The sequence below is a fragment of the Pseudophryne corroboree genome, chromosome 11 (genome assembly GCF_028390025.1).
Source record: "Pseudophryne corroboree isolate aPseCor3 chromosome 11, aPseCor3.hap2, whole genome shotgun sequence".
Lineage (NCBI taxonomy): Eukaryota > Metazoa > Chordata > Amphibia > Anura > Myobatrachidae > Pseudophryne > Pseudophryne corroboree.
In genome coordinates this window covers 169,947,798-169,973,321 of record NC_086454.1, presented here as the reverse complement: position 1 = coordinate 169,973,321, position 25,524 = coordinate 169,947,798, and the positions used below count along the sequence as shown (strand labels likewise).

Genomic DNA, 25,524 nt, shown 5'->3' with positions numbered 1-25,524 from the left:
AAAAGCCTGATGAGGGGAATGACCTGACTCAGGCTGGCAGTGTCTGAACTGACTTCACGTGTGGCAAGTTCAAAGGGCATCAGAACCTTGCACAACGTTGAAATCATTCTCCACTGCACTTGAGACAGGTGCATTCCATCTCCTATATCGTGCTCAATTGTATAGGCTTGAATGGCCTTTTGCTGCTCCTCCAACCTCTGAAGCATATAGAGGGTTGAATTCCACCTCGTTACCACTTCTTGCTTCAGATGATGGCAGGGCAGGTTCAGTAGTTTTTGGTGGTGCTCCAGTCTTCTGTACGTGGTGCCTGTACGCCGAAAGTGTCCCGCAATTTTTCTGGCCACCGACAGCATCTCTTGCACGCCCCTGTCGTTTTTTAAAAAATTCTGCACCACCAAATTCAAGGTATGTGCAAAACATGGGACGTGCTGGAATTTGCCCATATTTAATGCACACACAATATTGCTGGCGTTGTCCGATGCCACAAATCCACAGGAGAGTCCAATTGGGGTAAGCCATTCCGCGATGATCTTCCTCAGTTGCCGTAAGAGGTTTTCAGCTGTGTGCGTATTCTGGAAAGCGGTGATACAAAGCGTAGCCTGCCTAGGAAAGAGTTGGCGTTTGCGAGATGCTGCTACTGGTGCCGCCGCTGCTGTTCTTGCGGCGGGAGTCCATACATCTACCCAGTGGGCTGTCACAGTCATATAGTCCTGACCCTGCCCTGCTCCACTTGTCCACATGTCCGTGGTTAAGTGGACATTGGGTACAACTGCATTTTTTAGGACACTGGTGAGTCTTTTTCTGACGTCCGTGTACATTCTCGGTATCGCCTGCCTAGAGAAGTGGAACCTAGATGGTATTTGGTAACGGGGGCACACTGCCTCAATAAATTGTCTAGTTCCCTGTGAACTAACGGCGGATACCGGACGCACGTCTAACACCAACATAGTTGTCAAGGACTCAGTTATCCGCTTTGCAGTAGGATGACTGCTGTGATATTTCATCTTCCTCGCAAAGGACTGTTGAACAGTCAATTGCTTACTGGAAGTAGTACAAGTGGGCTTACGACTTCCCCTCTGGGATGACCATCGACTCCCAGCGGCAACAACAGCAGCGCCAGCAGCAGTAGGCGTTACACGCAAGGATGCATCGGAGGAATCACAGGCAGGAGAGGACTCGTCAGACTTGCCAGTGACATGGCCTGCAGGACTATTGGCATTCCTGGGGAAGGAGGAAATTGACACTGAGGGAGTTGGTGGGGTGGTTTGCGTGAGCTTGGTTACAAGAGGAAGGGATTTACTGGTCAGTGGACTGCTTCCGCTGTCACCCAAAGTTTTTGAACTTGTCACTGACTTATTATGAATGCGCTGCAGGTGACGTATAAGGGAGGATGTTCCGAGGTGGTTAACGTCCTTACCCCTACTTATTACAGCTTGACAAAGGGAACACACGGCTTGACACCTGTTGTCCGCATTTCTGGTGAAATACCTCCACACCGAAGAGCTGATTTTTTTGGTATTTTCACCTGGCATGTCAACGGCCATATTCCTCCCACGGACAACAGGTGTCTCCCCGGGTGCCTGACTTAAACAAACCACCTCACCATCAGAATCCTCCTGGTCAATTTCCTCCCCAGCGCCAGCAACACCCATATCCTCCTCATCCTGGTGTACTTCAACACTGACATCTTCAATCTGACTATCAGGAACTGGACTGCGGGTGCTCCTTCCAGCACTTGCAGGGGGCATGCAAATAGTGGAAGGCGCATGCTCTTCACGTCCAGTGTTGGGAAGGTCAGGCATCGCAAACGACACAATTGGACTCTCCTTGTGGATTTGGGATTTCAAAGAACGCACAGTTCTTTGCGGTGCTTTTGCCAGCTTGAGTCTTTTCAGTTTTCTAGCGAGAGGCTGAGTGCTTCCATCCTCATGTGAAGCTGAACCACTAGCCATGAACATAGGCCAGGGCCTCAGCCGTTCCTTGCCACTCCGTGTGGTAAATGGCATATTGGCAAGTTTACGCTTCTCCTCCGACAATTTTATTTTAGGTTTTGGAGTCCTTTTTTTTCTGATATTTGGTGTTTTGGATTTGACATGCTCTGTACTATGACATTGGGCATCGGCCTTGGCAGACGACGTTGCTGGCATTTCATCGTCTCGGCCGTGACTAGTGGCAGCAGCTTCAGCACGAGGTGGAAGTGGATCTTGATCTTTCCCTAATTTTGGAACCTCAACTTTTTTGTTCTCCATATTTTATAGGCAGAACTAAAAGGCACCTCAGGTAAACAATGGAGATGGATGGATTGGATACTAGTATACAATTATGGACGGACTGCCACGGTTAGGTGGTATAAAAAAACCACGGTTAGGTGGTATATATTATAATAATAATACAATTATGGATGGACGGACTGCCTGCCGACTGCCGACACAGAGGTAGCCACAGCCGTGAACTACCGCACTGTACACTGGTTGATAAAGAGATAGTAGTATACTCGTAACAACTAGTATGACACTATGACGACGGTATAAAGAATGAAAAAAAAACCACGGTTAGGTGGTATATATTATAATAATAATACAATTATGGATGGACGGACTGCCTGCCGAGTGCCGACACAGAGGTAGCCACAGCCGTGAACTACCGCACTGTACACTGGTTGATAAAGAGATAGTAGTATACTCGTAACAACTAGTATGACACTATGACGGTATAAAGAATGAAAAAAAAACCACGGTTAGGTGGTATATATTATAATAATAATACAATTATGGATGGACGGACTGCCTGCCGACTGCCGACACAGAGGTAGCCACAGCCGTGAACTACCGCACTGTACACTGGTTGATAAAGAGATAGTAGTATACTCGTAACAACTAGTATGACACTATGACGACGGTATAAAGAAAGAAAAAAAAATACCACAGTTAGGTGGTATATATTATAATAATAATACAATTATGGATGGACGGACTGCCTGCCGACTGCCGACACAGAGGTAGCCACAGCCGTGAACTACCGCACTGTACACTGGTTGATAAAGAGATAGTAGTATACTCGTAACAACTAGTATGACACTATGACGACGGTATAAAGAATGAAAAAAAAACCACGGTTAGGTGTTATATATTATAATAATAATACAATTATGGATGGACGGACTGCCTGCCGACTGCCGACACAGAGGTAGCCACAGCCGTGAACTACCGCACTGTACACTGGTTGATAAAGAGATAGTAGTATACTCGTAACAACTAGTATGACACTATGACGACGGTATAAAGAAAGAAAAAAAAATACCACAGTTAGGTGGTATATATTATAATAATAATACAATTATGGATGGACGGACTGCCTGCCGACTGCCGACACAGAGGTAGCCACAGCCGTGAACTACCGCACTGTACACTGGTTGATAAAGAGATAGTAGTATACTCGTAACAACTAGTATGACACTATGACGACGGTATAAAGAATGAAAAAAAAACCACGGTTAGGTGGTATATTATAATAATAATACAATTATGGATGGACGGACTGCCTGCCGACTGCCGACACAGAGGTAGCCACAGCCGTGAACTACCGCACTGTACACTGGTTGATAAAGAGATAGTAGTATACTCGTAACAACTAGTATGACACTATGACGACGGTATAAAGAAAGAAAAAAAAATACCACAGTTAGGTGGTATATATTATAATAATAATACAATTATGGATGGACGGACTGCCTGCCGACTGCCGACACAGAGGTAGCCACAGCCGTGAACTACCGCACTGTACACTGGTTGATAAAGAGATAGTAGTATACTCGTAACAACTAGTATGACACTATGACGACGGTATAAAGAAAGAAAAAAAAATACCACAGTTAGGTGGTATATATTATAATAATAATACAATTATGGATGGACGGACTGCCTGCCGACTGCCGACACAGAGGTAGCCACAGCCGTGAACTACCGCACTGTACACTGGTTGATAAAGAGATAGTAGTATACTCGTAACAACTAGTATGACACTATGACGACGGTATAAAGAATGAAAAAAAAACCACGGTTAGGTGGTATATATTATAATAATAATACAATTATGGATGGACGGACTGCCTGCCGACTGCCGACACAGAGGTAGCCACAGCCGTGAACTACCGCACTGTACACTGGTTGATAAAGAGATAGTAGTATACTCGTAACAACTAGTATGACACTATGACGACGGTATAAAGAATGAAAAAAAAACCACGGTTAGGTGGTATATATTATAATAATAATACAATTATGGATGGACGGACTGCCTGCCGACTGCCGACACAGAGGTAGCCACAGCCGTGAACTACCGCACTGTACACTGGTTGATAAAGAGATAGTAGTATACTCGTAACAACTAGTATGACACTATGACGGTATAAAGAATGAAAAAAAAACCACGGTTAGGTGGTATATATTATAATAATAATACAATTATGGATGGACGGACTGCCTGCCGACTGCCGACACAGAGGTAGCCACAGCCGTGAACTACCGCACTGTACACTGGTTGATAAAGAGATAGTAGTATACTCGTAACAACTAGTATGACACTATGACGACGGTATAAAGAAAGAAAAAAAAATACCACGGTTAGGTGGTATATATTGTAATACAATTATGGATGGACGGACTGCCTGCCGAGTTCCGACTGCCGACACAGAGGTAGCCACAGCCGTGAACTACCGCACTGTACTGTGTCTGCTGCTAATATAGACTGGTTGATAAAGAGATAGTATACAATACATACAACAATATACTACTATACTGGTGGTCAGGCACTGGTCACCACTAGTCACACTGGCAGTGGCACTCCTGCAGCAAAAGTGTGCACTGTTTAATTTTAAATTAATATAATATTATGTACTCCTGGGGGCTCCTGCTATAACAACCTGCAGTGCTCCCCAGTCTCCCCCACAATTATTATAAGCTTTGCCTTTTATACATTGATGTGCAGCACACTGGGCTGAGCTGAGTGCACACAGACTGAGTCACACTGTGTGACTGGCTGCTGCTGTGTATCGTTTTTTTTCAGGCAGAGAACGGATATAGCAGAGAACGGATATATTATATTAAAATAAATAAAAGTTAACTAACAACAACTGCACTGGTCACTGTGGTAAACTCTGTCTGACTCTGCACAATCTCTCTCTCTCTTCTAATCTAATTTCTAATGGAGAGGACGCCAGCCACGTCCTCTCCCTATCAATCTCAATGCACGTGTGAAAATGGCGGCGACGCGCGGCTCCTTATATAGAATCCGAGTCTCGCGAGAATCCGACAGCGTCATGATGACGTTCGGGCGCGCTCGGGTTAACCGAGCAAGGCGGGAGGATCCGAGTCTGCTCGGACCCGTAAAAAAAACATGAAGTTCGTGCGGGTTCGGTTTCAGAGAAACCGAACCCGCTCATCTCTACCAAAATCATTAACGTTGTTTTCTTCAAAGTACAGATTCCTTTCTCTAAATGCAGATGGCTTCAAACTATGGTGACTAAAGGCACTCTGATCAAAATTCTTTTATATTTTTGCCTGTGTCTTGTGTGGTTTTAGTATTTGTCTGTGTTCTCCTACCCTCTTAATTTCTTGTCACTGCAATGTAGGGGCTTTTATATTCAAAGTTCTATATGTTGACATCTCATTGTTTTATGCTTTCTGTACATAAACGCTTGCTTATGTCAAGGGATTAATGGGCTTCCTCTACATAAATACTAATACTGCCCCAAAGTGTACAAAGATGTGCAAGAAAAACAGTCCAAAAAAAGTGTTTGGGATGTTTGTTTTTATTTTCAGCATTGCGTTGAATGCTTTCTCCTCTGTGATTTTTGTTGTAATCTTAATTTTCTGTATTTAGCTTACTTTGCTGTTTGACACATTTTTTCCTTGCTTTGTGTCTCTGACTCCCTCTGAAACTACAGTGTGTGTGTGTTGTGGTGCCTGATTGAAACACAGCTGGCTAGCCTGTTCCTTGGCTTCAGCATTGTAGACAAGGTTTAGTAAAACTAAGGGGATAATTCAGAGTTGATCGCAGCAGAAAATTTGTTAGCAGTTGGGCAAAACCATGGGGGTAATTCCAAGTTGATCGCAGCAGGAATTTAGTTAGCAATTGGGCAAAACCATGTGCACTGCAGGGGAGGCAGATTTAACATGTGCAGAGAGAGTTAGATTTGGGTGGGTTATTTTGTTTCTGTGCAGGGTAAATACTGGCTGCTTTATTTTTACACTGCAATTTAGATTGCAGATTGAACACACCCCACCCAAATCTAACTCTCTCTGCACATGTTAAATCTGCTTCCCCTGCAGTGCACATGGTTTTGCCCAATTGCTAACTAAATTCCTGCTGCGATCAACTTGGTATTACCCCCAATGTGCACTGCAGGTGGGGCAGATCTAACATTTGCAGAGAGTTAGATTTGGGTGGGTTATTTTGTTTCTGTGCAGGGTAAATAATGGCTGCTTTATTTTTACACTGCAATTTAGACTTCAGTTTGAACACACCACAACCAAATCTAAAGGGCCATACTGACGGGGAGATTTTCCCAGAGATGTTTGATGAGCGGTCTAGCACAGACCGCTCAGCACGCATCTCTCCCCCATCTCAGCACAACGCTGAGTGAGAGGGGGACAGAGGGACGGACACGGGGGGGCCACTCATTTCAGTGGTGAAATGATCGACCTGCTAGATTGTGCCTACATGCAGGCCAATCTAGCACCGGCGATAGCAACGCGCGGGACCGCACATCGCTATCGCCGGCACCCCTACACACGGAGCGATGTTCACCTAATTTCTAAGTAATCTAGTCAGATTGCTTAGAAATTAGCTGAACATCATTCCGTGTGCACACCCCTTAACTCTCTCTGCACATGTTATATCTGCCCCCCCCCCCCCTGCAGTGCACATGAATTGCCCAATAGCTAACAAATTTGCTGCTGCGATCAACTCTGAATTAGGCCCTAAGTCATATGTTGCCATTGTATAGCTGCAGCCTTAAGAGGACAGTAATTGTTTTAATTTCATGTGAGTGTACTGTATATTGTATGTGTGCTTGAATCAAGAGTGACAGTATAGTATGTGTTTTTCAGTAAAATTAAAATCCAGGCTTTAAAAAAAAAAAGATCTGGTAAAAATTTAACACTCCCATTGCTTAACCCCGTAAAGCCTGACACATCAAATAACATGTATAACAAATTTGATAGTGTTATGGGGTTAAAACACATACTGTACCTTAGTGATTATCTTCTTGAATAATTCTATTCAGCATTTTTTCTGCTTACGAAGTGGAAGGGGAAAGGGGGGATGGTAATTCAAACTACGTATATTACTGCTTTATTTGGGCATTATGAAGCTTTCTTTCATACATGCGGTTTTTAAAGCATCATGTTGGGAATATGTATCTTCTTAAACGCATGGCCATATTTGATGATCCTGACTTGTTGATTACTGTTCATCCTGTAATTTGTGTTTTTTTGTTGTTGTTTTTTTTTCAGCTTGGAGTTTATAACGGAGCAGAGAGACTACTACACACTCACGTGGGCCACCTTTTGGCTTATGGACTGCAATAAGAACACGTATGTAATTTGTTTTACCATTGTACTGTGGGCTGTGCAGCTTAAAAAGCAAAGGGTTAAGTTACTGTCAGATGAAAGCAAATTGAAAAACTACCCAAAAGTCCTTTAAATGACATCATACAGACTGGCTGCATTTTCAAGTGGTAAAAATAGTATGTTCTATATACACAAAACATCTGCTAATGTAATACATTATAGCCTATCTGTGGTGGCTGCCTGCTGACCACAAGGCATTGCACATTTTACATTTAAGGGAGGGACAGACACAGGGTTACATAGTTCAGTTATTGCATTTTGCAAGATACACCTATTCATTCTAACCAGTCAGATTGGAAGATAAATCTTTAGTTGTATGGGCACCTTTAGAATACATTATTTAATCCTTTCAGTGTTATTGAATCAGTGGGAACAGTAATGTAAATCTTTATGCAGTACATTAGGGGCCATATGCAAATGTTTCACTGCTATTCTGGAATATAAATGTCTATTTACTAAGCCTTGGAGAGCAATAACGTGGATGGATGTACAATACCAGCCAATCAGCTCCTAACTGACATGTTACAGCTGTGTTTGAAAAATGACAGAAGCTGGCTGGTACTTTATCTACATCTTCTTTATCTATCTCCAAGGATTAGTACATAGACCCCAGAGTCTTATCTGAATTGAAGTGCATATCATTCCTTATGTTTCTGTGTGGTTGCTGTTACTGTGCTGTATTTCTGATGCAGACTTTAACCCATATCTCCCGTTTGGTTCGGGTATGAATGGTCGACCATGTTATGGTCGACAGTCATTAGGTCGACCACTATTGGTCAACATGGACACATGGTCGACACATGAAAATGGTCGACACATGAAAGGTCGACACATGAAAAGGTCGACATGAGTTTTTTTAACTTTTTTGGTGTCGTTTTTTTCGTAAAGTGACTGGGAACCCCAATTAGTGCACTGCGTCCCCTCGCATGGCTCGCTTCGCTCGGCACAGATTACCGCTCCAATCGTAGTCCACGTGGATCGTAAAGTATGGAAAAGTTCCCCAAAAGAAAAAAAAAGGTAAAAACTCATGTCGACCTTTTCATGTGTCGACCTTCCATGTGTCGACCATTTTCGTGTGTCGACCATGTGTCCATGTCGACCATGTCAATGTCGACCAATAGTGGTCGACCTAATGACTGTCGACCATAACATGGTCGACCATGTGAACGGATACCCTCCCAACTGTCCTGAATACATCGGGACTGTTCCGCTGTTCCACCAGTGGGCCGCAGTGTCCCGCTGGCGGGGAGGCAGATTGGGAGAGCCAGTGATCACCTCTGCTGTGCTCTACAAAGCAGCCAATGATCACTAAATGGATGTCATGTGCATGGCATCTATCAGTGCAGGGAGAGTTTGCCGGGAGCTGCTCATGGATAACTGGGCACTCCCCCCAAAATGACGAAAACAGGGGTTGCAGCAGTGGCCCCGCCCCTCAACCTGAAGTCACACCCTTTTAGGCAGCGAATACGCGCAGGTCCTGACTCAGTAGAGTCGAAAGTTGGGAGGTAAGTTTAAACTCATAAATTGCTGTTAGCTGTCTTTACATCATCCTTGCCAACTCCCTGAAATAGTAGCAATCTCCCTGACTCCCTGAAATAGTAGCAATCTCCCTGACTCCCTGAAATAGCAGCAATCTCCCTGACTCCCTGAAATAGCAGCAATCTCCCTGACTCCCTGAAATAGTAGCAATCTCCCTGACTCCCTGAAATAGTAGCAATCTCCCTGACTCCCTGAAATAGCAGCAATCTCCCTGACTCCCTGAAATAGCAGCAATCTCCCTGACTCACTGAAATAGTAGCAATCTCCCTGACTCCCTGAAATAGTAGCAATCTCCCTGACTCACTGTAATAGTAGCAATCTCCCTGACTCCCTGAAATAGTAGCAATCTCCCTGACTCCCTGAAATAGTAGCAATCTCCCTGACTCCCTGAAATAGTAGAGATGAGCGGGTTCGGTTCCTCGGAATCCGAACCCCCCCGAACTTCAGCCTTTTTACACGGGTCCGAGGCAGACTCGGATCTTCCCGCCTTGCTCGGCTAACCCGAGCGCGCCCGAACGTCATCATCCCGCTGTCGGATTCTCGCGAGGCTCGTATTCTATCGCGAGACTCGGATTCTATATAAGGAGCCGCGCGTCGCCGCCATTTTCACACGTGCATTGAGATTGATAGGGAGAGGACGTGGCTGGCGTCCTCTCCGTTTATAGTTACTGTTAGTACTAGTTAGTTGATCTGATTGCTGCTTAGCTTATTATGGGGAGGATTGGGGAGAGCTGTTAGGAGGAGTACAGTCAGTGCAGAGATTTGCTAGTTTTTTTTAATCCGTTCTCTGCCTGAAAAAAACGCTACATACCATATCTGTGCTCAGCCTCAGTGTGCTGCATGATATATCTATGTATATCTGACTGTGCTGAGTGCTCACTGCTCACACAGCTGAATTGTGGGGGAGACTGGGGTGCAGTTATAGCAGGAGTACAGTGCACACTTTTGCTGCCAGTGTGACTGACCAGTGACCACCAGTATATTGTCTGCCTGAAAAAGTTACACTCCTGTGGTGTTTTTTTTTTTTTATTCTATAAACGCATTCTGCCGACAGTGTCCAGCAGGTCCGTCATTCATTATATTATATAAATATTTACCTGCAGTAGTGTTATATTTTTTTTGTTCATCTCTATCATCTTTATCATCTCTATATTAGCAGACGCAGTACGGTAGTCCACGGCTGTGGCTACCTCTGTGTCGTCAGTGCTCGTCCATAATTGTATAACTACCTGTGGTGGGGTTTTTTTTTCTATCTTCTTCATACTAGTAGTTTAGGAGTCTGCTGACAGTGTCCAGCAGGTCCGTCATTATATTATATATACCTGCAGTAGTGATATATATATATTTTTTATATCATTATCATCTCTATACTAGCAGACGCAGTACGGTAGTCCACGGCTGTAGCTACCTCTGTGTCGTCAGTGCTCGTCCATAATTGTATACCTACCTGTGGTGTGGTTTTTTTTTCTATCTTCTTCATACTAGTAGTTTAGGAGTCTGCTGACAGTGTCCAGCAGGTCCGTCATTATATTATATATACCTGCAGTAGTGATATATATATATTTTTTATATCATTATCATCTCTATACTAGCAGATGCAGTACGGTAGTCCACGGCTGTAGCTACCTCAGTGTCGTCAGTGCTCGTCCATAATTGTATACCTACCTGTGGTGGGTTTTTTTTGTCTATCTTCTTCATACTAGTAGTTTAGGAGTCTGCTGACAGTGTCCAGCAGGTCCGTCATTATATTATATATACCTGCAGTAGTGATATATATATATTTTTTATATCATTATCATCTCTATACTAGCAGACGCAGTACGGTAGTCCACGGCTGTAGCTACCTCTGTGTCGTCAGTGCTCGTCCATAATTGTATACCTACCTGTGGTGGGGTTTTTTTTTCTATCTTCTTCATACTAGTAGTTTAGGAGTCTGCTGACAGTGTCCAGCAGGTCCGTCATTATATTATATATACCTGCAGTAGTGATATTAATATATATATTATATCATTATCATCTCTATACTAGCAGACGCAGTACGGTAGTCCACGGCTGTAGCTACCTCTGTGTCGTCAGTGCTCGTCCATAATTGTATACCTACCTGTGGTGGGGTTTTTTTTTCTATCTTCTTCATACTAGTAGTTTAGGAGTCTGCTGACAGTGTCCAGCAGGTCCGTCATTATATTATATATACCTGCAGTAGTGATATATATATTTTTTTTATATCATTATCATCTCTATACTAGCAGACGAAGCACGGTAGTCCACGGCTGTAGCTACCTCTGTGTCGTCAGTCACTCGTCATCCATAAGTATACTAGTATCCATCCATCTCCATTGTTTACCTGAGGTGCCTTTTAGTTGTGCCTATTAAAATATGGAGAACAAAAATGTTGAGGTTCCAAAAATAGGGAAAGATCAAGATCCACTTCCACCTCGTGCTGAAGCTGCTGCCACTAGTCATGGCCGAGACGATGAAATTCCATCAACGTCGTCTGCCAAGGCCGATGCCCAATGTCATAGTACAGAGCATGTAAAATCCAAAACACAAAATATCAGTAAAAAAAGGACTCAAAAATCTAAAATAAAATCGTCGGAGGAGAAGCGTAAACTTGCCAATATGCCATTTACCACACGGAGTGACAAGGAACGGCTGAGGCCCTGGCCTATGTTCATGGCTAGTGGTTCAGCTTCACACGAGGATGGAAGCACTCAGCCTCTCGCTAGAAAAATTAAAAGACTTAAGCTGGCAAAAGCACAGCAAAGAACTGTGCGTTCTTCGAAATCGCAAATCCACAAGGAGAGTCCAATTGTGTCGGTTGCGATGCCTGACCTTCCCAACACTGGACGTGAAGAGCATGCGCCTTCCACCATTTGCACGCCCCCTGCAAGTGCTGGAAGGAGCACCCGCAGTCCAGTTCCTGATAGTCAGATTGAAGATGTCAGTGTTGAAGTACACCAGGATGAGGAGTATATGGGTGTTGCTGGCGCTGGGGAGGAAATTGACAAGGAGGATTCTGATGGTGAGGTGGTTTGTTTAAGTCAGGCACCCGGGGAGACACCTGTTGTCCGTGGGAGGAATATGGCCATTGACATGCCTGGTGAAAATACCAAAAAAATCAGCTCTTCGGTGTGGAAGTATTTCAACAGAAATGCGGACAACATTTGTCAAGCCGTGTGTTGCCTTTGTCAAGCTGTAATAAGTAGGGGTAAGGACGTTAACCACCTCGGAACATCCTCCCTTATACGTCACCTGCAGCGCATTCATCATAAGTCAGTGACAAGTTCAAAAACTTTGGGCGACAGCGGAAGCAGTCCACTGACCAGTAAATCCCTTCCTCTTGTAACCAAGCTCACGCAAACCACCCCACCAACTCCCTCAGTGTCAATTTCCTCCTTCCCCAGGAATGCCAATAGTCCTGCAGGCCATGTCACTGGCAATTCTGACGAGTCCTCTCCTGCCTGGGATTCCTCCGATGCATCCTTGCGTGTAACGCCTACTGCTGCTGGCACTGCTGTTGTTGCTGCTGGGAGTCGATGGTCATCCCAGAGGGGAAGTCGTAAGACGACTTTTACTACTTCCACCAAGCAATTGACTGTCCAACAGTCCTTTGCGAGGAAGATGAAATATCACAGCAGTCATCCTGCTGCAAAGCGGATAACTGAGGCCTTGGCATCCTGGGCGGTGAGAAACGTGGTTCCGGTATCCATCATTACTGCAGAGCCAACTATGGACTTGTTTGAGGTACTGTGTCCCCGGTACCAAATACCATCTAGGTTCCATTTCTCTAGGCAGGCGATACCGAAAATGTACACAGACCTCAGAAAAAGACTCACCAGTGTCCTAAAAAATGCAGTTGTACCCAATGTCCACTTAACCACGGACATGTGGACAAGTGGAGCAGGGCAGACTCAGGACTATATGACTGTGACAGCCCACTGGGTAGATGTATTGACTCCCACCGCAAGAACAGCAGCGGCGGCACCAGTAGCAGCATCTCGCAAACGCCAACTCTTTCCTAGGCAGGCTACGCTTTGTATCACCGCTTTCCAGAATACGCACAAAGCTAAAAACCTCTTACGGCAACTGAGGAAGATCATCGCAGAATGGCTTACCCCAATTGGACTCTCCTGTGGATTTGTGGCATCGGACAACGCCAGCAATATTGTGTGTGCATTAAATATGGGCAAATTCCAGCACGTCCCATGTTTTGCACATACCTTGAATTTGGTGGTGCAGAATTATTTAAAAAACGAGAGGGGCGTGCAAGAGATGCTGTCGGTGGCCAGAAGAATTGCGGGACACTTTCGGCGTACAGGCACCACTCTGTAGAGCCAGTTTGTGCAAGGAGAGATTAATTGCTTCTTTTTTGGTGGGGGTCCAAACCTACCGTCATTTCAGTCACAGTCGTGTGGCAGACCCTGTCACTGAAATGATGGGTTGGTTAAAGTGTGCATGTCCTGTTTATACAACATAAGGATGGGTGGGAGGGCCCAAGGACAATTCCATCTTGCACCTCTTTTTTCTTTCATTTTTCTTTGCGTCATGTGCTGTTTGGGGAGTGTTTTTTGGAAGGGCCATCCTGCGTGACACTGCAGTGCCACTCCTAGATGGGCCAGGTGTTTGTGTCGGCCACTAGGGTCGCTTAGCTTACTCACACAGCTACCTCATTGCGCCTCTTTTTTTCTTTGCGTCATGTGCTGTTTGGGGAGTGTTTTTTGGAAGGGCCATCCTGCGTGACACTGCAGTGCCACTCCTAGATGGGCTAGGTGTTTGTGTCGGCCACTAGGGTCGCTGAGCTTAGTCACACAGCTACCTCATTGCGCCTCTTTTTTTCTTTGCGTCATGTGCTGTTTGGGGAGTGTTTTTTGGAAGGGCCATCCTGCGTGACACTGCAGTGCCACTCCTAGATGGGCCAGGTGTTTGTGTCGGCCACTTGGGTCGCTGAGCTTAGTCATCCAGCGACCTCGGTGCAAATTTTAGGACTAAAAATAATATTGTGAGGTGTGAGGTGTTCAGAATAGACTGAAAATGAGTGGAAATTATGGTTATTGAGGTTAATAATACTTTGGGATCAAAATGACCCCCAAATTCTATGATTTAAGCTGTTTTTTCGGGGTTTTTGAAGAAAACACCCGAATCCAAAACACACCCGAATCCGACAAAAAAAATTTGGTGAGGTTTTGCCAAAACGCGTTCGAACCCAAAACACGGCCACGGTACCGAACCCAAAACCAAAACACAAAACCCGAAAAATTTCCGGTGCACATCTCTATGAAATAGTAGCAATCTCCCTGACTCCCTGAAATAGTAGCAATCTCCCTGACTCCCTGTAATAGTAGCAATCTCCCTGACTCCCTGTAATAGTAGCAATCTCCATGACTCCCTGTAAAAGTAGCAATCTCCATGAATCCCTGAAATAGTAGCAATCTCCATGACTCCCTGTAATAGTAGCAATCTCCCTGGCACCCTGAGATAGTAGCAATCTCCATGACTACCTGTAATAGTAGCAATCTCCCTGACTCCCTGAAATTGTAGCAATTTCCCTGACTCCCCGTAATAGTAGCAATCTCCCTGACTCCCCGTAATAGTAGCAATCTCCCTGACACCCTGAAAAGTCTAGCAATTTCCATGCTTGGACCTCACCCCCAATATGTAGCTGCTCCATACTTACAAAAAAGAGAAAAGAAAACATTGAAGACATTGGAATGGGATCATCAATGCCATTTCCATGCTTTGGTTTTAAGGCGCAATGATCCATACTTGCCTACTTTTAAAAAAGCATTTCAGGGAGATTATGAAAGTAAAGGGGGGTACACACGGAGAGATCCGTGTTTAAAATCTAAGCAATCTGACTAGATTGCTTAGATTTTAAGCACGGATCTGCCTTGTGTATGCCCCCCAGCGATAGCCGCACATCGCTATTGCCCGTGCTAGATTGAGCTTACATGCAGGCTCTATAGCAGGTCGCTCACTTCAGCGCTGTGTGACGTGAGCGCCCGCCCCCCTTCCCCTTCGCTCAGCACACATTGCGCTGTGCTGAGCGGTCTATGTTAAGATCACTCAGCACACATCTCTCCCATCAGTACTGGCCTTAAAACCTATCAGCGTGGACCGGCATTGCTACATCTGAGAGTGTCATAATAATTACTTATATCCAAATGTAAATGAACCCCAAGGTAAGTAAGATGTACTTGCTGAAAAAAAGACACTGGTATTTTTCAGGATTTGTTCCTGCATTGTGTTTTACAAGAGGTTCCATATACTGTTAGTGGTCATGAGAAACCTTATTTAAAATGCATGTAGCCATAGGGATCATTGTGCCTTATAACCAATGCAGGGAAATTGCACTGATGATCCCATTTGAATGTACGTATCTCTGATTTTTTTCCCTCTGAAGAATTAAAAAAAAAAAATAATAATAAAAAAATTATATATATATATATAAGGGATGAACGGGTTCGGTTCTCTGAGCCCGGCTCAGGACTTTCCACCAGACTCAGAAACCAGAACAAGGCAAAACATCATCATCCCGCTGTCGGATTCTCGCGGGGTTTGGATTCCATATAAGGAGCCGCGCATTGCCGCCATTTTCACTCCAGTCCCTGACAGTGTAGTGAGAGGACGTGTCTTCTCAGTGTCTGGGTGGGAAAGTGATGTGGCGCGTGGGGTGGCGACCTGCTCTTATGTGTCATTCCAGTGCTGTCTTGTGCTGCATCAGTCCAGTGGTGGTGTCTTGTGCCGCATCAGTCCAGTCACAGTGGTAGTGTCCTGTGCTGCCAGAAGTCCAGTGCTGCTGTATAAGTCCAGTCTAGTGCAGTGGTGCTGTGTTATGCTGCATCAGTCCAGTGGTGGTGTCCTGTGCTGCCATAAGTCCAGTGCGGCTGTATAAGTCCAGTCCAGTGCAGTGGTGCTGTGTTATGCTGCATCAGTCCAGTGGTGGTGTCCTGTGCTGCCATAAGTCCAGTGCGGCTGTATAAGTCCAGTCCAGTGCAGTGGTGCTGTGTTGTGCTGCACCAGTCCAGTGGTGGTGTCCTGTGCTGACAATTGTCAACTCAAGCGGAAAGTGACCCGTCAACGGCTCCTCCTTCATTTTCTCCCGCAACTGGGGCTGCGAGGATAAAATTTCCTAGGCCACCCGCTGGTGTTGATGCAGGGCACCCAGGAGCAAGTGCTGACATCTGGTCTGGACTGAAGGAGCTGCCAATGATTACTGACATGTCTACTGTCACTGCATATGATGCTGTCACCATTGAAAGAATATGGGTATATATAAATATATATATATATATATATTATGGGTATATATGGGTGACAGCATCCAAGTAGGCATGTCAGACAGTCCTTATTTAAACTGGCAGGAAAAAGAGGCCATTTGGAGGCACTTGTACAAACTGGCTTTATTTTACCTAAGTTGTACTCCAAAAGAGTGTTTAGTGCAGCCGGTAACCTCGTCAGCGAACGGCGTAGGAGCTTGCTTCCACAAAATGTGGAGAAGATGATGTTCATCAAAATTAATTATAAATTCCTCCAGGAAGACCTTTACCAGCAATTGCCCCCAGAAAGTACACAGGGACCTGTGATGGTGGATTCCAGTGGGGATGAAGTAATACTCTGTGAGGAGGAGGATGTACACGCTGAAAGGGGTGAGGAATCTTAGGATGAGGACGACATCACCTATGTAGAGCCAATTTATGCAAGGAGAGATGAATTGCTTCCTTTTTGGTGGGGGGATTAATTGCTTCTTTTTTTGTAAGGGCCCAAATAAAGCAATCATTTCAGCCACAGTCATATGGCAGACCTTGTCGCTGAAATCATTGGTTTGTTAAAGTGTACATGTCCTGTTTATACAACATAATGGTGGGTGGAAGGGCCCAAGGACAATTCCATCTTGCACCTCTTTTTTTTCTATGCATTATGTGCTGTTTGGGGCCTAGTTTTTAAAAGTGCCCTCCTGTCTGACACTGCAGTGCCACTCCTAGATGGGCCAGGTGTTTGGGGTCGCTTAGCTTAGTCATCCAGCGACCTCGGTGCAACCCTTTGGCCTAAAAACAATAGTGTAAGGTGTTCTGAATAAACTGGAAATGAGTGGAATTTAATGTTATTGAGGTTAATAATACCGTAGGATCAAAATTACCCCCCACCACCCAATTCTGTGATTTTAGCTGTTTTTATGTTTTTTTCAAAAATCATCCAGATCCAAAACCAAAACCCGAAAGGGTGGTTCTGGGAGAACCAATCCAGATCCAAAACACGAGCGAGGATCCAGATCCAAAAGACAAAACACGAAAAAGTGCCCGCCGCACATCTCTAAAAGAACCACACACCCAATTTGTGATCCGTTCAATCTTTCAGCTCAAGCGGACAAGTCCTCTGAATGCCGCCTTAATCTGCTATTTTATATCTGTGCATTTCAGTGCAGTAGTGTTCCTGCCGCACAATGTCTGCTTGCAGCTGCTCCGGACGTTGGAGGATGATGGCAGATGATCCCTCTTGTGTGAGACAGTACTAAACTGAGGAGCTCCCACGCTTGTGCAGTAGCTCTGAATGCGACAGTGGCAGTCAGCAGAGAAAGAGCTTTCTAAAAAAATAGAAAACCTTGGCCTTGCAGCCCTGGTCGGAGGTACCTTACACAGGGAGTCGCTCTACACTCAACCAGTCCTGCTTTCTGTGGCCCGGTTTGACAGGCGCAATGGCAGCTAGCAGCAACAGCAGGGTAGCAGAGTGGGGAGAGCGCCTCTTCAGGCCGACACCTCTATGATTTGCATACCCTTGCTGAGCTGGCAGAGTTGCCTCTGCTTGCATACCTTCTGCACCACGGCACACTGTCTGTATAAATGGGACCGTTTACTGCTAAGTTACAATGTTATGCTGTCTGGGAGAACATGAGACAGATCTAAGTAAGATCCAGCCAGGTCTCTAGGGCACAGAACAGAATGTGTCCTTGTCCGCCACAGCCCATACACATCTGTTCTATTTCAATCATTTATTATTCAGGATAGTTTACTATGAACAGATCTTCTGCATTTTAAAGAGAGTTAAGTAGGGATAGATAATTTAGTACAGATTGGCAAATGAATTACAAACTAAAAATGCTTAGCTTGCCATATAAGCATAAAGACATAAACTACCAAAGTCTCGGGGTGACTTTAAAGCACAAATGAATCATATTTGTAATAATGGGGCAGATTTATTAAGCCTGGTTAAGTGATAAAGTAGAATGTGATAATGCTCCAGCCAGTCAGCTCCTAACTGTCATTTTTCAAACCATGGCTGTAACATGGCAGTTAGGAGCTGATTGGCTGGTGCGTTATCACCTTCCACTTATCACTTCCCCAGGCTTAATACATCTGCCCCAATATTTGTGGTCCATGTTCACTGTATATTAAGAAGCCATCATTTTTTTTTTTAAGAATTAGGGACCCATTTATATTTACGGCTTATTCCCCTAAAATACCCACTAATATCGTGTCCAGATCGCATTGAATATGCAACTAATGATAGCTAGACCAGTAGACAAATCACAATTTTCTTTAAGACGTAATCTGGATGCCTTTAACACACTCTGACACTGAGGTAGGAAAGTAGGCTTCCATTAACAGTGGATATACCGTACATTCCCAGCATGCACTGCCAACCAGATTTATATCTCCACAGCAGCCAAGCTGAAACATCTCACCAGTAGTTGTAGTAGTTATGTTTCCTGTAATTTATGAGGAAGTAACGAAATTGATTTTGATTATTTTGCAAAAGTCTGGGGCTTATTGGTTAGCCGTTTGTGGCAATTAAGGCTCATGGGATAGTCCTGATTTACAGGAAGTTTTCAGGCTTTGACTGACTAGTTTGGGGCTGGTTAACGTTATGGCAGGGGCACCCCATGTTGTATGTCTCCCTGCTATAGCATTATCCCAGTGCTGGTTATCGGAGTGTAGCTTTCTAACAGATGATTTTTTACAATTTTTTTTAAACAATGTCAAAAATCACCTGTTAGTAAATGTGTGATTTAGGGGTCTATTTACCAAGCCCCTTGGATGGAGATAAAGTCGCTGGAGATAAAGTACCAGCCACTTGGCTCCTAACTGCTATGCCTCAGGCTGTGTTTGAAAAATGACAGTTAGGAGCCGATTGGCTGGTACTTTATCTCCAGTGACTTTGGGCGACAGGTACTAAGCAGTGATAAAAGTGGAGGAGGGAGCCAGTGGAGAAGTTGCCCATGGCAACCAATCAGCTGCACTGTATACTATTATAGTATGCAAATTATAAATGTTACGTCAGTGCTGATTGGTTGCCATGGGCAACTTCTCCACTGGCTCACTTCTCCACTTTTACCACTGCTTAGTACGTGTCCCCCTTAATCTCCATCCAAGGCTTAGTAAATAGACCCCTTAGACCCTTAGATACAAAATCGATAAAAAATCGGCCAAAATTAACTTTTAGTAAATGTACCCCATAGACTTGTAACTAAGGGGGACTGTCAGTTCACCATGATGGCTGTGAAAGGTCAGGCTAATGCACTTAGAGGTTATGTACTAAGCCTTGGAGAGAGATAAAGTGAATGTAGATAACTATCAATTTTTAAACACAACCTTTATCATGGCAGTTAAGAGCTGATTTGCTGTTACTTTATCTCCGTCAACTTTATCACTCTCTAAGGCTTAGTACACAGACCCCATAATGTCCAGTAACACCGCTGATTACCTCACACCCTATAGAAGTGCACAGAAAAATTAAAGACATTCGATTACTGTATGTAACATACAGTGATGCTCGCAGCTGAACATTGCGATGGCACATAGTTGAGATTTGAGTATCCCCCTAATAACACCAGGGGTGCCAAGAGAGGGGAGGAGAGGGTACAAATTACTAAGGGGCTCGCCACGCTTCGGGTCCGGTGGCTACCTTTGGTGACCCAGGTGAGTCTTTCTCCGGGGTAAGAGTGACTTGGTTAGTGGATATAGGGATTTCGCATGGGGTGGGGGAGCTGGGAATGCAGCATGGCGTCATTGGGAAGAGGAAGACAGATGCAGATGCACACTCCTAGCACTAAGAACACTGAAATGATGAGATGCACACTCCTAGCACTAAGAACACTGAAATGATGAGATGCACACTCCTAGCACTAAGAACACTGAAATGATGAGATGCACACTCCTAGCACTAAGAACACTGAAATGATGAGATGCACACTCCTAGCACTAAGAACACTGAAATGATGAGATGCACACTCCTAGCACTAAGTACACTGAAATGATGAGATGCACACTCCTAGCACTAAGAACACTGAAATGATGAGATGCACACTCCTAGCACTAAGAACACTGAAATGATGAGATGCACACTCCTAGCACTAAGTACACTGAAATGATGAGATGCACACTCCTAGCACTAAGAACACTGAAATGATGAGATGCACACTCCTAGCACTAAGTACACTGAAATGATGAGATGCACACTCCTAGCACTAAGAACACTGAAATGATGAGATGCACACTCCTAGCACTAAGAACACTGAAATGATGAGATGCACACTCCTAGCACTAAGAACACTGAAATGATGAGATGCACACTCCTAGCACTAAGAACACTGAAATGATGAGATGCACACTCCTAGCACTAAGAACACTGAAATGATGAGATGCACACTCCTAGCACTAAGAACACTGAAATGATGAGATGCACACTCCTAGCACTAAGAACACTGAAATGATGAGATGCACACTCCTAGCACTAAGAACACTGAAATGATGAGATGCACACTCCTAGCACTAAGAACACTGAAATGATGAGATGCACACTCCTAGCACTAAGAACACTGAAATGATGAGATGCACACTCCTAGCACTAAGAACACTGAAATGATGAGATGCACACTCCTAGCACTAAGAATAATTTAAATAAACCCTCACAATTAACATGGAGTATAATTGAAGTTCTTAGCACACATTTGCGCAAATATGCGGGCCCATGTACCGCGGCCAGGTGACTTCATCACATGGGTCCCTAACATCCCTAATACTGTCACATTCTATAAATGTATCCAGGACTTACCTCTAAATAGGACCTTATCAATGTGTGATCTGAAATGCAGGAACCCAGCTAATTAAAACACCTGAGGGTGAATTGGAGGGGTGCCAATTGTCGACAGGTCAAAAAACCGACATGAGTTTTTCAGGATTTTTTAATTGAAACAGACTTGCTCATACTTTACCATCCCAGTGGACGTGGAGGGGGAATATAATATTATGCCGAGTGTAGCGAGGCACTGTGCCTGAAGCATGGCGAGCGCACATGGTACACTTATACGGTGTTGGACTATGTCGACATACGCACCCAAAAAAAAAATGAAAACCGTGTGCCGACTTTTTGACCTGTCGGCATTTTAAATGTCGGTATTTTGACCATATCGGTATTTTGACCTTGTCTGTATTTTGACCATCTAGCAATTGTTGTCAGTATTTTGACCGTCGGGATTTTGACTGTAGGTAAATCATACTGATCCCTTTTTATATAGTAGCTGAACATTACACTGACTTTACAACTGTTGTATTTGATATGTGTACGTATTTTCACTATTCTTAAAGGATTGGTTAATTTCCTACCGGGTCTGTACCCAAAGCTGTCTTTGTTGTGAAAAATATCTATATTTTTTTTAATAAGAATTTAATATATGTTTGTGCTGGGTGTCAGTCTGAATTTTGAGGTTTTTGCAAACTATTGTGACTCATTTGTTGTAGACGGCGTCCTCATGAGAATTTTATTCTAGACAATGAGCATGAAGGAGATGAAAGCCAGTTCATTGGGACCCCCTCCCTCTGTGATGTCCATAAAAGGCTGTCACATTGGGAATCTTCCCACACACATTGCTGTCCAGTGATTCACCCTGTCCACTTCCCCTCCCTCTCTGCAAAACCTGGTCCTGCTTAGCTATGTGTCACACAAATTCTGCATTACCCAGGAAAGTTATAGTAACAGTTCAAGACTATCATAAGTTGTATACGTTATTTTAGGTCTGTATAGATTAAAGAAGCAGTACTTCCCAGTTTGTAATGCTGATGAGCAGGCCGGTGCAAGGTTTCTTGTCACCCTAGGCAAAACTTCAGCCTGCTCGTAACCCCCCGGCGACCAAAAGCACACACCAGTACCCATTCTCCAGTCCATCATACACATTGAAACCAGGTAGAGCACGCCGTTATAGACATTGAAACCAGGTAGAGCACTCCGTTATACACATTGCACCAGGTAGAGCACACCGATATACACATTGCAAAAGGTAGAGCACTCAGTTATACACATTGCACCAGGTAGAGCACACCGATATACACATTGCACCAGGTAGAGCACGCCGTTATACACATTACACCAGGTAGAGCACGCCGTTATACACATTGAAACCAGGTAGAGCACACTTTTATACACATTGCACCAGGTAGAGCACGCCGTTATACACATTGCACTAGGTAGAGCACACCGTTATACACATTGCACCAGGTAGAGCACACTTTTATACACATTGCACCAGGTAGAGCACGCCGTTATACACATTGCACCAGGTAGAGCACCCCGTTATACACATTGCACCAGGTAAAGCACGCTGTTATACACACTGCACCAGGTAGAGCATGCCGTTATACACATTGCACTAGGTAGAGCACGCCGTTATACACATTGAAACCAGGTAGAGCACGCCGTTATACACATTGCACCAGGTAGAGCACGCCGTTATACACATTGCACCAGGTAGAGCACGCCGTTATACACATTGCACCAGGTAGAGCGCCCCGTTATACACATTGCACCAGGTAGAGCACACTTTTATACACATTGCACCAGGTAGAGCACGCCGTTATACACATTGCACCAGGTAGAGCACCCCGTTATACACATTGCACCAGGTAGAGCACACCGATATACACATTGCACCAGGTAGAGCATGCCGTTATACACATTACACCAGGTAGAGCACGCAGTTATACACATTGAAACCAGGTAGAGCACACTTTTATACACATTGCACCAGGTAGAGCACGCCGTTATACACATTGCACTAGGTAGAGCACACCGTTATACACATTGCACCAGGTAGAGCACACTTTTATACACATTGCACCAGGTAGAGCACGCCGTTATACACATTGCACCAGGTAGAGCACTCCGTTATACACATTGCACCAGGTAGAGCACGCTGTTATACACACTGCACCAGGTAGAGCACGCCGTTATACACATTGCACTAGGTAGAGCACGCCGTTATACACATTGAAACCAGGTAGAGCACGCCGTTATACACATTGCACCAGGTAGAGCACGCCGTTATACACATTGCACCAGGTAGAGCACGCCGTTATACACATTGCACCAGGTAGAGCACCCCGTTATACACATTGCACCAGGTAGAGCACACTTTTATACACATTGCACCAGGTAGAGCACGCCGTTATACACATTGCACCAGGTAGAGCACCCCGTTATACACATTGCACCAGGTAGAGCACGCTGTTATACACACTGCACCAGGTAGAGCACGCCGTTATACACATTGCACTAGGTAGAGCACGCCGTTATACACATTGCACTAGGTAGAGCACGCAGTTATACACATTGAAACCAGGTAGAGCACCCCGTTATACACATTGCACCAGGTAGAGCACCCCGTTATACACATTGCACCAGGTAGAGCACCCCGTTATACACATTTCACCAGGTAGAGCACGCTGTTATACACATTGCACCAGGTAGAGCACGCCGTTATAAACATTGCACCAGGTAGAGCACGCTGTTATACACATTGCACTAGGTAGAGCACGCCGTTATACACATTGCACTAGGTAGAGCACGCCGTTATACACATTGAAACCAGGTAGAGCACCCCGTTATACACATTGCACCAGGTAGAGCACCCCGTTATACACATTGCACCAGGTAGAGCACCCCGTTATACACATTTCACCAGGTAGAGCACGCTGTTATACACATTGCACCAGGTAGAGCACGCCGTTATAAACATTGCACCAGGTAGAGCACGCTGTTATACACATTGCACCAGGTAGAGCACGCCGTTATACACATTAAAACCAGGTAGAGCACCCCGTTATACACATTGCACCAGGTAGAGCACCCCGTTATACACATTTCACCAGGTAGAGCACCCCGTTATACACATTGCACCAGGTAGAGCACCCCGTTATACACATTGCACCAGGTAGAGCACGCTGTTATACACATTGCACCAGGTAGAGCACTTGGCAATTATGATTAAAAAACAGGACAATAAATTATTCTAAACACATTATTAAATAATACATATACAGTATATATGTAATGGGTTTATGGTGCTGCTACGATAGGAGCCACAGACTGGATTTAGACACTACAAAAGTGTTGCGGGAGGAGGGCGAGCGGGTGACAATGCTGCTGTGCTGTTATCATACCAGAGGTATGCGTTCAGGATCCCGGCAGCCGTAATACCGATGCCGGAATCCTGACAGCCACCAGAATACCGATGCCGGCATCCCGAGGGGTCAGGATTCCGACTATGATATCCTGACTGTCGGGATCCTGAAAGTAAGTATGCACTGCCACCACAGGTTTAGCGTGCGGGAGGGGGGGTTAGGTTTAAGCACCCTCGGGGGTGGGGGGGGGGGTTTATGGTATGGGAGGTTAGGGTTAAGCTGCAGAGGGGGGGGGGGTAGCGTTAGGCACTAAGGGGGGTGGGTTAGGTTTAGGCTGTGGGTAAGGGGGGGTAGGTTTAAGAACTACTGGGGGGAGGTTAGGGTTAGGCTGTGAGTGGGAGGGTTAGGGGTAGGGGAAAGAGGTTAGGGTACTCTCTGCACCCCTGTCGGCAGTGCTGAGATTGGGATGCCGGTGTGTTTTCTCATTTCTAGCTTTATATCATGTAGCCCTGGCTCTGCTCACTTGTATAAGTGCTTTTGACTGAAGCAGATGTTTTAGGCAGCTTGACATGATGATCCTAGAAGTAACGGGTGCACCACAGGTAGCAGCAGTGCCTGCACAATAGCTTCATGTTGTTCTCATAGATCCTTAACTTGGTCTAGTTGTGAGTTTGGCGCTACCCTGATATTCCCAGCGCCACTCACAACTAGACCAAGCTAAGGATCTAAGAGAATACAACATGAAGCTATTGTACAGGCACTGCTGCTACCTGTGGTGCACCCGTTACTTCTGCTTGTGGCCCGACCGCAGTGGTTGATGGCTGAAATAACCACTGAGGTTGGGCTACAAGTCCATGACACGCCCAGAAAACACACAAGAAAAGCAACCACCCAAGTTCAGCCACCCGCTCCAAGGCTGCTCACCCTTCCACGCAGCACTTACCACTAGCGCTAACCTCCCGCCC

General features: G+C 45.0%; 1 protein-coding gene across 4 annotated transcripts in view; it reads left to right on the top strand.

Annotated features, from left to right (window-relative positions):
- LOC134969246 (USP6 N-terminal-like protein) overlaps positions 1-25,524 on the top strand; it is a 379,876-nt gene that overhangs the window by 198,134 nt on the left and 156,218 nt on the right. For 3 of the 4 annotated variants that reach the window (XM_063945070.1, XM_063945069.1, XM_063945068.1), the window contains exon 2: positions 7,515-7,595. The gene's annotated coding sequence lies outside the window, so the exon portion shown is untranslated. Of the gene's footprint in view, positions 1-7,514; positions 7,596-25,524 lie in introns of those variants that run through there. The other variant, XM_063945071.1, reaches the window with a different exon arrangement.